The sequence below is a fragment of the Ambystoma mexicanum genome, chromosome 11, assembly GCF_040938575.1.
Source record: "Ambystoma mexicanum isolate Mex_15411 chromosome 11, UKY_AmexF1_1, whole genome shotgun sequence".
Classification (NCBI taxonomy): domain Eukaryota; kingdom Metazoa; phylum Chordata; class Amphibia; order Caudata; family Ambystomatidae; genus Ambystoma; species Ambystoma mexicanum.
In genome coordinates, this window is record NC_090934.1 from 1,186,899,516 (window position 1) to 1,186,920,596 (window position 21,081).

Consider the following 21,081-nt stretch of genomic DNA (forward strand, 5'->3'; position numbering starts at 1 on the left):
GTGCATACTGAAAGAAGAGGCTAATTGGAGTTTTATCAAATAAGAGAATATCATCGGCAAAAGAGAGCCAGTTTAATACTAAACTGCCCATCTTGACCGGGTTGGTGTTTCCCACCTTCCATAGGGCTGCAATGTCTGAAAAATACAAATTGAAGAGGGATGGGGCCACCACACAACCCTGTCTCAGCCACACAAAGGTGGAAACGGGGGCAGACATGGCCCCATCCCTCGTCAACCTGACCCTCACTGAAGACTCTCTGTGTAGCAGTGACAGAATATGGACAATTTTTAACGGGACTTTCCATTCTATGAGCTTGTTCCAAAGAGTTTCTCTGCTGACCGTGTCGAAGGTGCTGTCTATTGAAACCATAGATTGCTTCCAAGTGATAGGAATGTTGCCCTCTCTGTAGATGGACTTGAAAAGGTTCAGCAGAGGGCCAACCCATAATTCTGGAGCCTGCTTAAGTAGCAGTGACGGAATGTCATCGGAACCAGGGGTCGCAGATGACCGCGCCCTGCCAATGGCCCATCTGACATCTCCCTCATCCGGGGGACAGGCCCCCCCAATCCTTATTACCCATGTTGAGGATAGAACAGTCCGGCTCGTTGGTGCTAAATATATTTTAAATCGCCCAAAACAGCCAGGGACGAAAAACACCACGGTTAAAAAAGCAACAATGAAAATTGCCACGATTAAACCTTGGTAACCGAATCAGTGTTGTTTTTTACCAGCACATTTTTAGTTTTGGCTTTAGTGCCACCTATATGCTGAAACAATTGGATTAGAGTACAGCTAGGGGGAAATGGCATATGAGGAGTCACACATAGCTTGAAGGTGTTTGGTTATTTCCCCACCCATTGACTGCCCTGCCTCTGCCTACCCTATGGCCATTCCCACCTACTACCTGCCCCCCCCCCCCACCCCGCCCAAAACACTTCCTCTTGGGATCAATTTGAGCTAGCTTTACCACGCCTTACCATCAACCTTTGTGCTCAAAGTGCCCGGCAGTGCTGATTCAATCAATCAAAGCAGTCTTCTAAGGGTTAATGACTTAAGAGCTGTAAACGTGGTGCAATAACATTTCTTAACCAGGTCTGCCTTCAGCCACTCAATTTATAAGCACTATGCATGTCCTTCACTGAAGTCCTGTTTAAAATATGCATTGGCAAAGCCAACAGTTTTGGCTTGTGTATAAGTATTAGGCATTTGCCAGGCTCTGCTATAATATGCCTAGGTACACGCACCACTTTGCAGCTGCTACCATTGATGGCCAGTTCATGGCACTACGGCAGTGCCTAGCAAATACACTTCCCATGCCTACATAAAACTGTTGGCATTGCCTTTGCTTGTTTTATTCGTGTATTCCACATACCAATGTCCGTAGCGTCCTTCCACAGTGCTTGGATGATTGCAATAACACCGCAAAAAGGTGCCACAAATGAATAAAGATAATAATTTGTTGAGCTGTTCAGCCAACAGATGGTGCACAGTAGCGCGCTCCTTGGAGCACAGCACTCTGAGTCAGCGCATAACCTGATCACAATGAGGTGTGCAATTCATCTAGAAGTAAGGTCAGGTGTCTGTTTGTGAAGCAGTGGCGTGTTCAGACTGTTTTGACTTGGTTGGCCTAAGTGGGGCACTGACTTATGCAAGGGTGGCATGAAGTATGAGCGCACACAGATAATGATCATGATTTATTTATTTTATTTATTTAATTGGTTATTTATAACGCACCTAATATCCTACCTGAGTTTGGTTTCTAAGCGCAGATCCGGGATTCGAACCTCTGTTGCTCTGCGTGGTCTTGCTTCAAGACCAGCACATTGCCCCTGTGCTTTCCTCCGTTTAGGCAAATGGGGTGGCACCCTGGGTGGCCAGTCAGATTCCAGGGGTAGCACGTGCCACCCCAGGCCACTCCCCGAACCGCCACTGTCATGGAGCCCTGGGACATGAACGCAGGCTCTCCGTTCACTCCGCTTGTTCAAGTGATAAAGACATCCTTGAGGTTGTGGAATGCTTTGCTAGATTTTTTTAATGAAGGTTTTTGAAAGGATAACTGATATTTTAAGTAGGGATGCTATTCGCAAATACATGCCCATCAATGTTTAATGATAATTACGAATGAGAACTCTAATAGCATGGATGTAATAGAAGGCAAATATGTTTGATGTCTGGTGGAGGGAGTTCACTTGCATTTTTCGTATTGAGGAAAAAGTATGCAGGGCCTATACAATCGAAAATGGTTCAATCATCCATGGCTGTATTTTATAGCAGTATTGGAAGCTGAGGGATATGAGGAGGTTGCAGGGAACTAGATACATGATGGAAGCAGCACCACTTATGAGATATAAAAAAAGGTAATGCTATCAAATCAGACTGTTCAGTTTTTCAATCAGTATTTGGTGTCCACCAGAATCCTGGAATGCAGTGTACCAGGAACAGACATACACAACACTGATTGATGAGTCCACTCACCGGTTCTGGGGACAAACCTTTTAGTCAAAAGCACAGCGTTAATTACACTAAAACTGGCATGTTTTTAAGAGTCCAGGAAATTTAAACAGAGCATTAATCAAACAAATCTTTTCAATGAAATGATGATCATGAATCTTCTTGGTGTCCATATTTAATGGCAGTTTTTTTCTGAACTGAAGATGCAGAGGCCGATGCATTTCAGACAGCGAGTCCATCCTCAAGGCTTATCTGCTTTAGATTGCACCTTAATAACCATCAAAAGTAATCTGTTTGTCGATATATGTATATCTCACCATCACTTACGAGCCTTGGACACGAAGTATCCGGAGTACTGTTAAGCAGTGAAATTCTTATCCAGATTTACAATGCCTCCAAAATACAGCCTTGAATACGTACGCAGTGACCAAAATGTTCCACTGGTGATTAAGATGCGATCTGAATCAGAGATAGCCCTGATGATGGACTTGTTGTCTGAAATGCATGCACCTACAGCCTCCAGAAGCCCAATAGGTCAGTACTGCGTTCACTTTCCCAGGCCTACAGAGAGAGAAGCCAATTACCTACAGGTTTGAAGCGCAGGGTGCTGCTAGCGAGACTGCTCTAGCACAGAGTGTGTCAGTAATTAAGCAGCTGCCTGTAGGAGGAGAAGGATGACTAAGAGACCAGGCAAAGGAGGGGTGGTGCAGCAGAACATGGAGGATAATTGTCAAGAGCGTGTGCAAGGTGAGGTATTGGTTGCTGAGAGAAAGTGCTTGTTTGGGTGTGAGAGTGTGTGAAAGGTGGGTGAGTGAGATTAAGGCAGAGTGTAGGAAGGTGTGATTGAGAGTGATTGAGAAAGGTGTCTGAGGGAATGAAAGGAAGGTTACTGGCAAAGAAGGTGTGGGTGGAGTAGATTGGGAGGAAAGCATAGTAGAGTGGAGTTGACGGTAGTGGATGGAGTAGAGAGGAGTGGGAGGAGTGGAGGTAAGGAGTAGAGAGAGAAACAGACAAGGGGAAAGAAAGAAACATCAGAGGGACAGACGAGATCTAAGGAAGAGAGACGACAGACGGTGGGAGGAATACCATGCAGGAGAGTAGGAGGAAAGGAAAGGAGACAGAGGGAAGCTCAGGGAGAGAAGTATCAGAGTGTAAGAGGAAAAGGCAAGTGGAGTTTGGGAAATTGGAAGGAACTTAAGCAGTCATAAGGATCATTGTGTTTTTGGGGGACTCCCGGATAGGATCCACCTAGGAATTACCAGAGGCAGTTTATAGGCCATCACAAACAGCAGGGTTGAGATTGTAGGAGTTAACAATCTCTAGTGGCAACCTTTGGGTTTAGGGATGCCTTGGCTAGGGAAGCAAAAGCCCACAGAAGACGAGAGAGGGGGGGTGGCCCTTAGTGAACCCCTTTGCAGAAACCTTAATAAAAACCCTTGAACCTTCTACACAAGCTGGTTGGATTCTTGATGCCCTCTGTTCTCTGCCTGCAGTTTCACCCTGCGCCTCTGTCTGCAGTCTCCCTACCTCTGTGCCTTCAGCCCCTTGCTCTCTGCCCACAGTTCCCTTGTTCCCTGCCTGCAGTATTTTGCTCTGTGCCTGTACTCCTTGATATCTGCCAGTAATTTCCTTGAGTCCAGTCCTAGAACCTATAGGCTTTTGGTCCAACTTCTGCCCCGAACAAATAGTGCATAAACTCAGTCTTTTCAAACACATTTGTTTTGTCTCCATGTGTCATTGCTGTATTTTACAACAGGTTGTTCTTGGTACTCTTGTCGGGAGGAGATTTACCTGGCACTTTGGGCTGTACTGAATGTATGGGTAGGATATGACTGATATGCAAATGGATAGCCTCTTCTGGTCTGGGCTAGAATCAAAAATAGGATTGATAATCTTGTGCGTAAATTACAGCCCAAGAATCACCTATTTTAGCTTTTCTTCGTTCTCAGTAGAAGACGTCTCGCATTTTTTCGACATTAATTCATTGAGCTATCATAATGTGACTGGTGCTTGTGACTTTCAGGTTACAAAGAGGACTCTATAACAAGCACATTCATCGTTAAAGAACAAGTTACTTTCTTACCTGGTAACGTTCTTTCGATGGGATGTTCCGACGACGTATTTCACATCTATGACAGGTAATAACCACAGCTGTGACGTTGATACGCTGTCCTTGAGGGCCTCCGTTGAGCCGACGTCACCAGATGTTATAAGTTGGACGCGCAACACCCCGATCCTCGTTGTAGTTTTTTCCCCAGAACGTGTGGCACCAATCTTCTGCCAGAATGACTACAGGAAGCCTTGCGGAAACGTAAGCTGCAATCGCATAAGAAATTCTGTAGAGGGGTAGGCTGGGAGGGTTCGATGTGGAATACGTCGTCAGAACATCCCATCTTAAGAATGTTACCAGGTAAGAAAGTAACTTGTGAGGGGATTTGTTCCTCCAAAGTATTCCACATCTATGACAGACTCCCAAAGCAGTACCAACGTATGGAGGTGGGAAAAGAATTTAGGGAGTAGTGTTTGACAAAAGTATGGACAGAGGCCCATGTGGCTGCTTCACAAATGCTACGAATGGGAACACCCCTCTGCAGAGCAGTAGAGGCAGCCACACCCCTAGTAGAATGGGCCAATAAGCGTACCAGAGGGTCCTAACCCGCCAAACGGTAACATTAAGAGATTGTCAAGATAATCCACCTAGACAAAGTCTGCTTAGTAACAGCTTGTCCCAAACGCCTTCCAGCGTACCCTACAAAGAGCTGATCGTCCACTCTGACCTGGGACATGCGTGAGATGTAGACACTTAAAGCTCTCCTAGGTATCCAACCTATGGAGCCTTTCTTCTTCCTTACCAGGATGCGGAGGAGGATAGAATGCCGGAAGAATGACCTTCTGGCTCAAATGAAATTCTGACACAACCTTCGGAAGAAAAGAAGAACGCACCCTAAGGACAACCCTGTCCTTATGGAACACCGTGAAGGGTGGCTTGGCGGCTAGTGCCTGCAACTCACTCACTCTGCGAGTGGAAGTAACCGTAACTAAAAATACAGTTTTAAAGGTCAACAGTCTCAAAGGACAAAAATGTAAAGGCTCAAATGGAGCTCCCATCAGGAATTTTAGAACACTCCTCAGATGAGCGCTTAAATATGGACAGCGCCGCCAGGTAACCTTTAATGGTACCCACTTGCAGGCCTTTGTGGGCTAACGAAAGCAAAAAAGACAGAACCACAGGAATGGCACATGAAAAAGGATCCACATTCTTAACCCTGCACCAGTCGCAGAACTTTCTCCAACGGCAACGGTACAAGGACTTTGTTGCAGGCCTTCTGGCCGAAAGCAACACCTCCATCACGTCTTAAGGGAGGACCCAATCCTTATACCTCAACCTTTCAGAAGCCAAGCATGAAGGCTGAGAGACTTGCCCTCCAATGGAGAACCTGATCCCCCTCCCGTGAGAACAGATCGTCTCGGTAGGGAAGACGGCGTGGAGGGCAGATGGACATGTCAAGAAGGTCCGGGTACCACGTTCTCCTGGCCCATGCCGGAGCAATGAAGATCATTCGGGAACCAAACCTCCGTAACCTTGCAGCACTTGTGGAATGACGGGGACTGGAGGAAACGTGTACAGCAGTGGGAAGGACCACTCCACTACGAACACGTCCCCTAAGGCTCCTCTTGGAGGAAATTCCTGCGAGCAGAATCTTTCACACTTCTGGTTGACACTGGTGGCGAAGAGATCCACTTGTGGGGTCCCCCAAAGGGCGAAGATCTCCAGGAGAATCTCCTGAGCCAGCTCCCACTCGTGAGAGACCGTGCTCTGACTGCTCAGAGCGTCCGCCACCTCGTCTTCGTCTCCGGCCAGATGAACTGCCGAGATCGAAATTTCCTGCTGGATGGCCCAGAACCAGAGCTGCATTACCTCTCTGCAGAGAGGGAGAGACCCTGTCCCCCCTTTTTGTTGAGGTAGTGCAAGGGGATTTACCGCCCCATTCCAAGGTTGGTGGGGCGGTAAATCCCCCTTCCGCCATTGCCCTTCCCCATTCCCATTTCTGCCCCATAGGGCTCTATGGGAATGGGGAAGGCGCTAATTACGGCACTGCAATTTTGCGGTGCCGTAATTAGCTCTGAGGTCCCTTAGCGGGTTGGTTTTAAACGCCTGCAAAAAGCAGGCGTTAAAGCACCGACCCGCTAAGGGACCTCGTAGTAAGGCGGTAATGGTTAACGGTCACCGTTACCATTAACGGTGGCCGTTAACCATTACCGCCTTCCGTGTAATGAGGCCCAATGTCTTCTTAGAAGACCTCACAGGCTCCGACAGTCTCGAGGGCGTCGAGGACCGGGACCTGGAGCGGGCATGGCTAGAGCTATCCACCTTGTCCGATCAGGGACCTCGACGGCTCCCGATGATCGCACCGACCGCACAAGCTCGAAGGCGTGCGAGCGGTGGCCCTAGCACGTTCCCTGCCAGCTTCTCGCGAAGTCGCGGACGGAACGGAGCCCTGCAATTCGAAAATTGCCATTATCTCTGTACGAAATGCGTCCCATTCCGCAGGAGAGGAATGCTTGTTGGGACAAGCAACCCGCCGCCTGGCGGAGTCCTCGGACGAGAACGGGGAAGGCAACCAGTGACAGCGCTTCTGCAAGTGCCTCGAAGAGGCATAGGAATGGCGGGAACCACTATGGGACCGAGACCCCCTGGATTTACGCTGATGCGGAGAATCGCCCCTCGAATCGTCGGTCGAAAGCCCAGCGTATTTCGACTTTCGGGGTTTGGAAACCCTACCTACAGATAGCTTCTTCTTCCGCTCCCGCAAGGCCTTCGAGGTTAACGAATGGCAATTGTCACAGTCATCGGTGGCGTGGTCCTCGCCGAGGCACCAGAGGCAGACGCTGTGCGGGTCTGTAAGTGACATCTTGGAACCGCAGTCCCGACACTTCTTGAATCCTGACCGCGGCGTAGAAGAAGACGAAGACATGATATCTTCACAAAAGACCAAGTTCAAAGAACCGATAGAAATATCAGACGAACCGAGGCGCGCCTAGAGCTCTGAAGCGAACACGTTCGCGGAAAAAACGGAACTGAGGCTAGGGGCATTGTGCATCTTACTTATAACATCCTGTGACGTCGGCTCGACGGAGGTCTTCGAGGACAGCATATCGACGTCATCGGCGCAGGACGCAGACGCTGAAAATGTTCCCAAGCAGCACAGCTGTGGTGATTACCTGTCATAGATGTGTAATACGTTGGAGGAACAAATCCCCTCGAAACTATTTTATTGAAATGCCTCAGGATGACATTGAAGCCACATTCTGGTTGTGATATTACTACTGAAAGTTTCACATTTCACTCGTGACAAACCATAAATTAGGGGAACACATCTTTGTGTTGGTGTGTTGAAACTATGGCATTTTAATGCTAGGGATATGCCGCTTTCATTTGAACAATTTACAGAGTCGATATGTTCTACCTAAATACAGATCTTTTTAAATTTAAGTGGAATTGTTACTGCTGGTCCATCAAGGTTAAAATGTAATATAACTAAGAGGTCTTTGTAAGAAGGATCCAGGGCAGGTGGTCCACCCCACATTGTTATCACTTCTCAATCCCATATTTTAAAATATCAGAAAATAATCTCTGGGCCCCCACAGACGAGATAGAAGACCTGATTAAAACAAAATAATCTTACTCAAGAATTGTACACAGTTTATTTTACCTGAAAACTCCTCATTATGATGTGCTGCATTTGAATGTGTTTCTAAAGGATACTGTTTCATTTCAATCAATGTGTTTATTTCAGCCAACCCATTAATCAAACACACATACAATACAAACATCAGAATATATCTTACAAAACATAATTTACATCAAATTACAGTTTAAATTCATGGATGCACATCATGTTTACAAAAGCCGTTATCTAGAACTTGAAATAAATTATTATTAATATTATTAAATTCGATTCTGCAGTTGGGTCCGTCAATAAACACAGTTTGCTCAGTTGTAAGGTGTTACTGTAGTAATATCCTTTATTGTAGTAATATCCTGGGATATTGTATACAATTCATAAAAGGAGTAAAGTGCATAGTACATTAGAATCCTGGCAGTCAAACTCTAAAACAATGTCAAAGTTTGCTCAGCAGTTAAAACCTTACCAGCTACCCGATCCAGATAGACTCTAACTTGTATCCCGGCAATCGATGTTGAAAGCATAAGCTGAGGTGTAAAACAGGAAAAAGTCTGATTCATCTTAGCAAAACACATACTCATGGAGGCGGCGTGGGGGGCCAAAACCTGTTACATTAAATAACATGATACAATCCAACATTGGTTTAGTTTAACACCTGCATATATCTTGATCTTTTCCGCTAAGCATCAATTAAAAATAGTGCCACAGGTTTTTCAAGGGCATAATCATTTAGCATTATATGACGTTTGAATGCTTCCATTACATTCTGATAGCTTTTGCTTTTAGCAGAAGTATCAGCCAATGAGATCTTAGTGATTTATACAGGGGACAGAGAAAAAGAAAATGGATTAGTTTTTCATCTTGGGATGTTCAGTAGCAGCATTAAGCCGAGCGGTAAACTCCCCATTTATGCATCGATACATTTAGGGGAAGAATTTCTAATCGTATATTGACCAGAAGGGAGAGTTCAACGGCCATGTGTCTATCGAGATATGCTTCAAAGGCGCTGTCATTTATAATATTCAGCAAATAAACTCTAAAAAGGCAGCCTCCCTCACTAGTGCACACCATTTCGCTAATAGCCCAGGAATCATATGCCTCCTTCAGTATAGATTTTGTCCGAGGCAGCAAGGCTTATGCCAGAGATCTTGCAAATTCAATACACGCAGTATATTTTTGACAAATTGAAACTAAGGTAGGTCCCCAGCCCAAGGAAATTTAAGAGAATCATCTAGCAAGTGAGCATAATCTTTAAGATGATCACTGTTCCAAACTTTTCAGCCAGAAAATAAGCTTCTTGGATCTCCGCTTAAACGTTATCCCAAGTATCAATAATTCCATTTTAACGGAAGCAATGGTGTAATTTTCTTTAGTTTCCACCACAGAGATATCACAATGACCCCACAGTTCTGAGCCCAGGTGGAAGCTGATACCGCCTGTAAATTGTACACCTCAATCAAATCTAAAAACCACCAGGGGGCGCGTGAGCATGGCTGCCTGAGTCAGTGTCTCCTCAATCAGGCTGAATCATTCTAAAATTAAAACAGTTGAAACTGCAATTCTGCCCCTTACCTTACTCCGTTCCTGTTCCTTACCTACTGGGGCTCCTCCGACAGCATTTCCAGCGAAAATCGGATCCGCCTCGAGTGATTTTTGGGTCGAGCCTTGGGACGGCCTCCTCCTGCTCTGCCATCAGGCCGGCCCTACGGGATCCTTCCCGCCTCGCGGACATCCAAAGCGGCGGATATCCCCTCCTGCCCTTACACGCCCGGCGCCAGCTGCAACTCCTGGAACCTCCACACTGGGGCCTCTATACTGGACTCCTCACACCCCATTCTGCCCCCGAGACCCGTCTCCATAATTCGGGGTCCGGGTGTGTCTGCAGCCGTCTGTGGAACCTGCATCGGGACCTCTCGAGATCTCCGAACTCCACACGGCCCTTGGAGCCCCCTCTTCATCACACGGGGTCCGGGTGAGCCAGCATCACTACCTCTCAAGACCTCCGCACTCCACACTGACCCCGGAGCCCCTTCTGCGCTACACGGGGTCTGGGTGAGCCTGCGGCCATCCGTTGTGCCAGCCTCGGGACCTCTCAAGACCTCCATTTGGCACCCGCCCTTCCTGTGCCCGGGCGGTATCGAGGCGGCTCTGTGTGTCCCCTCAGCAGCGGCCCTCCCGGATCCTCCATTTACCTCTCGCCCTTCCTGTGTCCAGGCAGGGACGGGCGGCCCTGTGTGTCCCCTCAGCAGCTCCGAAGCGCTCCGCTTCTTCATGGCCCCCTTCTTCACCACGCGGAGTCCTGGTGAGCCTGCAGCCGTACCTGGAACCAGCATTGGGACCTCCCGGGACTTCCACTTGCTTCTCGCCCTTCCTGTGCCCGGGTGGAAACGGGGCGGCTCTGTGTGTCCCCTCAGCAGCTCCAGGGCGCTCCACTCATCCTTCGGCTCCCTGAGCTTCGGGAGGTTAACGGCGGTCTGAAGTGCCGCCATCTGGACGTTGGCCTGCCCCCTCCATCCGAGAGCGAGTCCGACTTTCCTCCTTCTCCAGTGCGGACCCTGTTCCCTCTGGGCTCCCCCCCCCCAGACTGAGGCTTTTGGTTTCCTGTTGTGTTTGCTGCAGACTGAAGTGTCGACATCTTTGCTCTTCTACTGCAGCCCTTAGAGCCTCCATTGGTTTTCCCCCTCCTGTGTCCTGACGGGGGCGAGTGGGCTCCATGTGCCTCCACACCGGCACCTTATCATTCCACCTCTCCACTGGCTCTCCGAGTCCTGGCGGGATCACAGCGCCTTGAGTCCCACCATCTTCATCTTCCCTGCCTCCTCCACTCCTCCCACCCGCAAGAGTGGATTCAACCTGCCTCATTCTCTGGCTCCAACTCTGCTCCTACAGTCCTCGGTTCACCTGGCACAGGCTGTGGTCTGAACGTCGCTCCTCCCTTGCTTTTCCTCCTACTTTAGGCCACCTTGTCAGCTAGTGAACTTGCAGTCCCTGTGTGGTGGTAGCTACCTCCATTCTACCCTGGTGCCAACTACAGCGGTCCGGCCAACCTGAGCATGTTTGCTCACACCCAGGTGCAGCAGCCCAAAACTGCTACCTCACTTCCTTGCCTCAGGCACCTGGTCTCCTCCAACCACTGCTTCGAGTGCCTACTCCCTCTGACTCTATTGGTTCCTACCGGTCATCTCTCAACACTGGACCCGTGACCACCTTGCAACAGTCCAAAATTGCCACCTCATTTTCCTGCCTCAAGCACCTGGACTCCTCCAACCGCAGTCTTGAGAACCTGCTCCCTCTGACTCTTTTGGTTCCTTCCGGCTATCTCTCATCACTGGCCCCGAGTCCACCTTTGACGCCATCCTGTACCTGGACTTCTCCAACTAGAATTCAGAGTGCTTGCTCCCTCTGACTCTATTATTTCTACCTGCCATCTCTCATCACACCTAGTCCTACATTGCCCACTGCCTCCCCCTTCTGTAACTATCACACTGGTCTCTACCCCCTACATTCTTAACTCCTACAACTACGGCCCTTCTCTACTTGTCCTTCTCTAAGTCCTTTGGTATGCGATCTTCCATAACTGTTACGCTCACCTGACTCCCACGGAGGCGCAGGTCTGGTTTGGAGTGTTGTTGCTTCTTCTATGGTGAAGCGCAGGACCCGGAAGATGGACCGGACCGGACCTTTGAATCTGGCTTGTCTGGCTCGCAGGAATATCTTTCTGTATGTGAAAAGGGAGTATTAACAATCTACGGGAGAAAGTATAAGCCTCCCGCTTCTCACCCCTCTACGAAACCCTCCTGCGACCCCCACGTGAAGTCTCACCTTAGGGTTTGAAAGGTTGAGCTCTCCATCCTGCTTCTCATGCAGGGGCGCGTTGTATCCAGTTACTTCACTGGGATTTTGATTGTAGAGGGTTCAAGTTTTGTTTTCCCGGTATAGTACCGTAAGGATTCTGTTAATGAGTATGATTCCGCAATAATAATTGTTCGTTGTCTCTTTTTCAGGTGCGGAAACTATTCCGAGAAGAGCTGTGGAACCGAAGAATGAGACTCTGGTGAGCTTGATGAGAGTTCTCTCAGTGTCCTTGTATCAATGCGCTCAATAACGCTGATGTCTTTTTTCCCCATAGGGGCCGGGGTCCGGAAATGCCTGGATGCGGCACCGACCCGAAACGAAGCTCAATCCAGAAAAAATCAGGTAAGTCTTTAATGGGCGTTGGGTAACGTCTTTTCATGCGCCCACTAACGCTGATGTCTTTTTTTCCCGTTAGGGGCCGGGGTCCGGAAATGCCAGGATGCGGCACCGACCCGAAATGAATTTGGAATAACCCAACAGGTAAGCATTGTAATGGAAATTAAGGTTTCCTTGTTTTCTTTCCCCTCTCACCTTTATTCTTGTCTTTTTCTCCCTAGGCGCGGTGATGTGGCTGCGAGTCCAGATGTCACCATAGAACGTGGTGGTACCTTGTACAGGTGAGTGAGATGCGGCGCTGCAGCGATCGATGCAATGTGCTTTTAAAGGGATGTCTTCCTTTTCAGGACCTTCGGCGAGATGTCTCCGGAATGCGGATTTAGCAGGTAAGGACTCTTCTTTACCCTTTTCTCTTCTCTTCTCTCTTTGCAGGTGTTCCAGGATGCTGGCAGGAGTGGCAGAAGACAGAATGCAGGAGCAAACACGGTGAGCATCCAGCTGCTAGATGCAGAACAACGCGAAGCGTGAGTTGCTGCTTGGGCGTGGCTTAAATAGCCTTCAAAGTAGTTCCAGGTATGTATCCTTCCTCTCAAGTATGTATTCCTCCCCTGACCACACCCGTGTGGTTAAGTAGTTCCAAAGATAAAGTAGTCCCATTCAGGCCTCAGAAGGCCTGGATGTTCCAGCATGGTCTGCATCAGGTAAGTTAAAACTAAGCACCTTTAACACAAAGTCCCCTTTTATGAGCCTGGCGCCTATGGCACCAGGACTGTGGCCCGATATGAGCCTGGCGCCAAAGGCAAAGAGCCCCTACTTGAGGATGTTGTGACTTCCCTTGAAGACATGATGTCTGCCTCTGGGGTAGCTGGGTCTTGTTTGGCACCTTGGAGGTAGGCATCATGACAGTACCCCCTCCCAAGGCCCCTCCCAAGGTCGTCCTTTCCGGGGGTTTCGGCTTGCTTGGGAATTTTCGGTGGAATCTTTGCACTAATCGCGGGGCGTGTACATGGTCACTTGGTTCCCAAGATCTTTCCTGAGGTCCGTACCCCTTCCAATCAACTAGATAGAAGAGTTTTGATTTTAACATTTTGGAATCCAATATGTCCTTAACTTCAAATTCTAATTCCCCATCGATTTGAATTGGTTCAGGTGGTTTGCTTAGTCTGGTTCCAGGCTGCACCGGTTTTAACAGTGATGCATGAAAAACGGGATGAATTCGCATGTTGGCTGGTAGATCGAGTTTAAAGGCCACCGGGTTAATAATAGCTTTGATGGGATAGGGTCCAATGTATCTGGGATTAAAAGTCCGCGGTCCTTTGAGAGGCAAATGCTTGGTTGCCAGCCACACCTGGTCTCCAATCTGGTACGAAGGTGCTTCACTCCGATGTAGATCAGCATTTTCTTTGTATTTTTTCTTGGCTTGTTGCAAATGAGTTGTAGCTTCCTTGAAGGCTCGGGTTATAGTAGAATGCAAATGATCAACTGCAGGCATTTCCAGGTTTTGAGGAGGGTCTAGGTCTGAGGTTCTAGGATGATGACCATACAAGGTGTAAAAAGGGGTTTGTCCTGTTCCAGAATGTATAGAATTGTAATATGCATACTCTGCGATCCATAGAATATCTTTCCAGCTGTTTTCAGATTGATGCAACATGCACCGAAGATATTGTTCAAGGGTTTGGTTAGTCCTCTCGGTTTGACCATCGGTCTGGGGTGGTGACTAGTGGATAAGCGTACATCACTTTGTGCCAGTTGGCAACATTTCCTCCAAAAATGGGAAATAAATTGGCTTCCTCGGTCTGAGATTAATATGGATGGAAAACCATGCATACGAACTATGTTTTCCAGAAATTCCTTGGCCAAGATGGAGGCTGAAGGTACCCCTTTTAAAGGGATAAAGTGGGCCATCTTGGAGAACAGATCCACGATTACCAAGATAGTGTTATATCCATAGCAAGGAGGCAGGTCGGTAATAAGGTCCATTGACAAGGTGTGCCAAGGGGCCGGTGGAATATCCAAGGGTTGTAGGAGACCGGCTGGTCTCTTCTTTTGACCTTTATTTTGGGCGCAAACTCCGCAAGACATCACAAAAGATTTTATGTCTTTTCTCCAGGATGGCCACCAGAATTGTCGTTTGATCTTTTCCTCAGTTTTTGCGATACCAGGATGTCCTACCATTAATGTATCATGATAGTGAGCAATGACCAATTCTTGCAGTTCTTTGTTGGGCAGAAATAACCGCCCCTGGAAGTACGGTAAATCGTTATTAACGGAAAAGTGTGACCCCTTTTGAGTCCATTCTTGCAAGGCTGTGGAATTTAAAAGTAGTTTAACTCGAGTTTGAACGTCCTCTATAGTTTGTAAAGAGGTCAAGCCTAAAATTCTTTGTTCGGGTATAATTGGTACTGGTTCTAAGTTTGAATTTGTTTCATCCATTCCAATCTGGGATAAAGCGTCCGCTTTGCCATTCTTGCAACCAGGGCGGTAGGTGATTATGAAATCAAATTCTGCAAAGAATAAAGCCCATCGGAGTTGGCGGGATGATTGGGCTTTGGCCGTTTTTAGATATTGCAAATTCCTGTGATCTGTAATCACCGTAATGGTGTGTCTTGCGCCGAGGAGGTAATGACGCCAAGCCTTGAAGGCGGACTTAATAGCTAGTAATTCTTTGTCGGTGATTGCGTAATTGATTTCAGGAGCCGTGAATTTCCTGGACCAAAAGGCTACAGGGTGCATCTGGTTAGTTTCTGGATCCCTTTGAGACAAGGCAGCACCCATGGCCAAACTGGAAGCATCGGTTTCAACAATGTAAGGGAGATCTGGGCGTGGATGCTTCAATACAGGGGCGGAGGTGAATTTGGTCTTTAGGTCTTGAAAGCCCTGTTCTGCCTCAGGAGTCCATTCGAAACGTTTATTCTTCCGTAAGAGGGCTGTTATGGTTTGAACCACTCGAGAAAATTCCGGGATGAATCTTTGATAGAAATTGGCAAAGCCAAGCATACTCTGAACCCCCTTAACAGAGTTAGGAGATGGCCATTTGAGGATGGCGTCCACCTTTCGCGAGTCCATTCGGACTCCTTTAGGTGTCAAGATGAATCCGAGAAACTCGACCTCTGTGGTATGAAAAACGCATTTTTCGAGTTTCGCAAACAGGTTGTGCTGGCGCAATTTCTCAAGAACTGCCCTGACATGTTTTCTGTGTTCGGATTCCGAGGAGGAGTATACCAGGATGTCATCGATATATACGATGACACAAACATCGATAAGTTCCCGAAGAACATCATTCATAAAGTATTGAAAGGCGGCAGGTGCGTTGCATAATCTGAAGGGCATCACCTGATATTCAAAGAGCCCATATTTGGTGCGGAATGCAGTCTTCCATTCGTCGCCTTCTTTTATACGTACCAGGTGATAAGCTCCTCGGAGATCTAACTTGGTGTATATACAAGCATCTTTTACCGGGTCAAGAAGTTCAGGGATCAGAGGCAGAGGATAACGATTCTTAATCGTTATTTGATTTAGGGCACGGTAGTCAATACATGTTCTAAGGTCGCCTTCTTTTTTCGGCACGAAGAACAGAGCTGAGGAAACAGGAGACTTTGACGGGCGAATAAAAACGTTGGCAAGATACTGATCTAAATACTGAAGCAAATGAACGTTCTCAGGTTCAGTAAGAGCATAAATCCTACTACAGGGCGGTTGAGCATTGGGTACCAGGTCGATTTGACAATCGTACGACCGGTGGGGAGGTAACGTGTTCGCCTGTTCTTTTTGAAAAACGTCTTGGAACTCTTGGTATTCAACCGGTAGTTGTATCGTGGTGGAAGTTACTGTGGCCAGACCCATATCTGGATTTCTTGGATAACAAGTCAGTTCACAATCAGGAAAGGTTATTCTCTTTGCTCGCCAGTCAATTCGAGGATTATGTGTTTCTAACCAAGGGATTCCTAGAATTACTTGAAATTGTGGGGCCTTGATTACATCGAACACAATTGCTCCCCGATGTCCATCCTGTCCCACTAGTGTCATTTCTGTAGTGGAATGTGTTACCGGCCCTGAGGCTATTTCGGTTCCATCTACTGTAGTAATGACATCCTTTTTAACTTTCGGACGGAGAGGAAGATTAATCCTGGAGGCCAATTCACGATCTACATAGTTTCCAATAGCTCCACTGTCGATGTATGCTTTTATAGCATGCAACCGCTGAGGCTGTTTCGGGTCCACGAGCACCATTGGCATGACAAAATGCGAGGTCAAGGAGTCTGTTTTCAAGCTCGGCAAGCGGACCTCTACACTTGTCGGGCTTGACCGTTTCCCGAATCAGGTTCTATTAAATTGTTGTCCGTGGCTCCAACCACCTTCTTAGGTGGCTTTACCGGGCAGTCTCGTAGAAAGTGACCAGAAGCCCCGCAATAGAGACATAGTTGCTTTTGCCGTCTTCTCTCTCGTTCCTTCTGCGTCAATGGTTATTTAACACCGCCGATCTACATAGGTTCTGAAACGTCGGTACTCTTAGGGTTAGCGTGAGTTTTGATCAGCACTCGAGTTTCGAACTTGGACCGATCTGCTTTTCTAGTTTGCAGTCTGTGGTCAAGTTGGACCACTAAGTCTATGTATTCTGCGCAGGCTTGAGGTGGATTTACTATTTGAGCTAGAACACCCTTAAGTTCTCCGCGCAGGCCTCGATGAAATAGTGTGATCCTTTTATTTTCGGGCCACCCCATTTCTACAACCAGCCTATTAAAGGTGGCAATATAAGATAAGAGATCTTGGTTACCTTGTCGTAAGGATAGTAGTTTGTTGTCAAGGGCCTGTCCCTGAGAGTGTTGAGCGAATAATCTTTCCATGCTCGCCTGGAAGCTTTGAAAATCCTGGAGAATTGGGTCATCCTGACTTACCAACGGAACAGACCAATCGGCAGCACAGCCACTGAGATAAGATAATAAAAAGGCTACCTTGGTTTGATCATTAGGGAAGGCCCCAGGTCTGCATAGAAAGTGTAGGCGACATTGGTTCATAAAAACGACATATTTCTTGGGGTCCCCCGCAAAACGTTCAGGCGGGGCCAAAGGCATGTTTCCAGGTAGATTGATTTGTACCGGGTTATTCGAAACTATTGACGAGGCATTACCCTCAGAACTAGGTAAAGGAGTTTGTCCTGCTTGACTCTGCAACAATCGTTTGGCCAGGTCATCAGTTCTTTCCTTGGATAAGATTAATTCTCTTTTGAGAGCATTAGTTTCCTGGCGGGCGGAGTGTACTTCTGCCCTTAATTCCCCCAAAAGCTGAGCCAGTTGGTCTGTCTCAGAAGTTTCCATAGCGCCCGGGTGGGAAATTGTAGGTAGGCTTCGCGTTCTGTTACGCTCACCTGACTCCCACGGAGGTGCAGGTCTGGTTTGGAGTGTTGTTGCTTCTTCTATGGTGAAGCGCAGGACCCGGAAGATGGACTGGACCGGACCTTCAAATCTGGCTTGTCTGGCTCGCAGGAATATCTTTCTGTATGTGAAAAGGGAGTATTAACAATCTGCCGGAGAATGTATAAGCATCCCGCTCCCTTCTCACCCCTCTACGAAACCCTCCTGCGACCCCCACGTGAAGTCTCACCTTAGGGTTTGAAAGGTTGAGCTCTCCATCCTGCTTCTCATGCAGGGGCGCATTGTATCCAGTTACTTCACTGGGATTTTGATTGTAGAGGGTTCAAGTTTTGTTTTCCCGGTATAGTACCGGAAGGATTCTGTTAATGAGTATGATTCCGCAATAATAATTGTTCGTTGTCTCTTTTTCAGGTGCGGAAACTATTCCGAGAAGAGCTGTGGAACCGAAGAATGAGACTCTGGTGAGCTTGATGAGAGTTCTCTCAGTGTCCTTGTATCAATGCGCTCACTAACGCTGATGTCTTTTTTCCCCATAGGGGCAGGGGTCCGGAAATGCCTGGATGCAGCACCAACCCGAAACAAAGCTCAATCCAGAAGAAGTCAGGTAAGTCTTTAATGGGCGTTTGGGTAATGTATTTTCATGCGCCCACTAACGCTGATGTCTTTTTTCCCCATAGGGGCCGGGGTCCGGAAATGCCTGGATGCGGCACCGACCCGAAACAAAGATCAATCCAGAAGAAATCAGGTAAGTCTTTAATGGGTGTTGGGTAACGTCTTTTCATGTGCCCACTAACACTGATGTCTCTTTTTCCCCTTAGGGGCCGGGGTCCGGAAATGCCAGGAGGCGGCACCGACCCGAAATGAAGTTGGAATAACCCAACAGGTAAGCTTTGTAATGGAAATTAAGGTTTCCTTGATTTCTTTCCCCTCTCACCTTTATTCTTGTCTTTTTCTCCCTAGGTGCGGTGATGTGGCTGCGAGTCCAGATGTCACCGTAGAACGTGGTGGTACCTTGTACAGGTGAGTGAGATGCGGCGCTCAGCGATCGATGCAATGTGCTTTTAAATGGATGTCTTCCTTTTCAGGACCGTCGGCGAGATGTCTCCGGAATGCGGATTTAGCAGGTAAGGACTCTTCTTTACCCTTTCCTCTTCTCTTCTCTCTTTGCAGGTGTTCCAGGATGCTGACAGGAGTGTCAGAAGACAGAATGCAGGAGCAAACACGGTGAGCGTCCAGCTGCTAGATGCAGAACAACGCTAAGCGTGAGTTGCTGCTTGGCCGTGGCTTAAATAGCCTTCAAAGTAGTTCCAGGTATGTATCCTTCCTCTCAGGTATGTATTCCTCCCCTGACCACACCCGTGTGGTTAAGTAGTTCCAAAGATAAAGTAGTCCCATTCAGGCCTCAGAAGGCCTGGATGTTGCAGCATGGTCTGCATCAGGTAAGTTAACACTAAGCACCTTTAACACAAAGTCCCCTTTTATGAGCCTGGCGCCTATGGCGCCAGGACTGTGGCCCAATATGAGCCTGGCGCCAAAGGCGCCAGGACTGAGTCCAAAGAGCCCCTACTTGAGGCTGTTGTGACTTCCCTTGAAGACATGTCTGCCTCTGGGGTAGCTGGGTCTTGTCTGGCACCTTGGAGGTAGGCATCATGACAATGACTCCCTTCCACCTCACTCTCCCCCCGCTCTACACCCTTCCACCTTCTCCTTTTCCTTCTACTCTCCTCTTTCCTACTTATGCCTAGTCCTCTTCACTATCCTCACCCCCACTCCTCCAGTTACCCTCCTTCCTTCTCTCACCGCCCTAACCTTCTTTACCCACCCCCCCCCCATTGCCATCCACTCTGCCCTCATGAACACTGCTCTCTGGAACGCCAGATCCATCTGTAATAAAACCGCAGCTACCCCTGATTTATTCTTTCGCCTTAACCTTCATTTCCTCTGCCTAACTGAAACCTGGATTCCCACTCATAACACCTCTGTCCCCGCTTCCTTGAAGACCTTTTCTTCCTCCTTCATCCACACCCCCCACCCCTCTGGCCATGGTGGAGGCGTCGGTCTCCTGTACCACCCCAAATACATCTCCTCCTCTTCCTCTCCAACTCTCCCCTCTTTCCCTACCTTTGAATTCCTATACAAGTCCTTCTCCTCTCCCCACCCTATTTCCTTCCTGGTCATCTATCGTCCCCCTGGCCCTCTCTCTTCCTTCTATGAAGACCTGGATCACCTCTTCTCACTTATTTCTCCCTCCCCCTCTCCTCTAACTGTACTTGGCGACTTTAATATCCATCTTCCTTCTCCCCCTCACTCTTCTACCCTCCTTTCCATCCTTGACTCCTACCTCCTCTACCCCCTTCCCCCATCCCCTACTCACTCCTCTGGTTCCACTCTTGACCTCATCTTCAATTCTTCCTATCCCTCTTCCCCTGTTGCTTCTCTTCCTGTTTATCTCTCAGACCATGCCTTACTCTCATTCTCCCTTTCTCCTCTCTCACTCTCCACTACTACTAATCCCTCCCCTCCAATCTACTCACGTCGTGACCTTCGTGACTTTGACGTGACCCACTTTTCTGACACTTGCTCATCTTCTCGTCCATCTCCCCAAGACTTTGCTTTACTCTCTGCAGATGATGCTCTCTCTTTCATCTTCTATCTTCACTGCCCTAGATCAACTTTACCCCTTTCTCTCTTCTGTCCTACTCGGAAGCCTTCTCAACCCTGGCTTACTTCCCATCGCCACTTTATGAGGCGCCTTCTCCGGCGGTTAGAGAGACTCTGGCTCAAAACTCCCTCGCTTTCTAACCAAACCTCTTACTTCTCTTACCAGCCACTTTACAACTCTTGTCTTGCAGCGGCCACGTCGTCCTACTATTCTAACCTTCTCCAGTCTCAAGCCTCCCACACTCATCGGATTTTTCAAGCTCTCTCCAGTCTTTTCTCTCCTCCTACTCCTGATCCCTCATCCAATTCCACACTTTCTCCGTCGGACTTTGCCAACTTCTTTTCCTCCAAAATCCTCACACTCGGCAAAAAATTAACTCCCTCTCTGACTCCCCCTCTCCTCCTCCCCCCTCTCCTCCCTCTCTCATTATGTCTGTCTTCTCATCTGTTTCCCCTTCGGATGTCTCCTCCCTTCTATCCAAAGCCCACCCCCGTCCGCCCCCTCTGACCCTCTCCACTCCTTTTTCATCCCCAAGATCTACCCTCTTCTTATCCCTTACCTTACCACTTTCTTCAACTCCTGCCTCTCCTCATCAACCTTTCCCTCTGCTTTCAAACATGGAACGATTATTCCTATTCTAAAGAAACCCTCTGCTGATACACTCCTCACTGCTAACTACAGACCTATCTCTCTTCTACCTTTCCTTTCTAAGCTCCT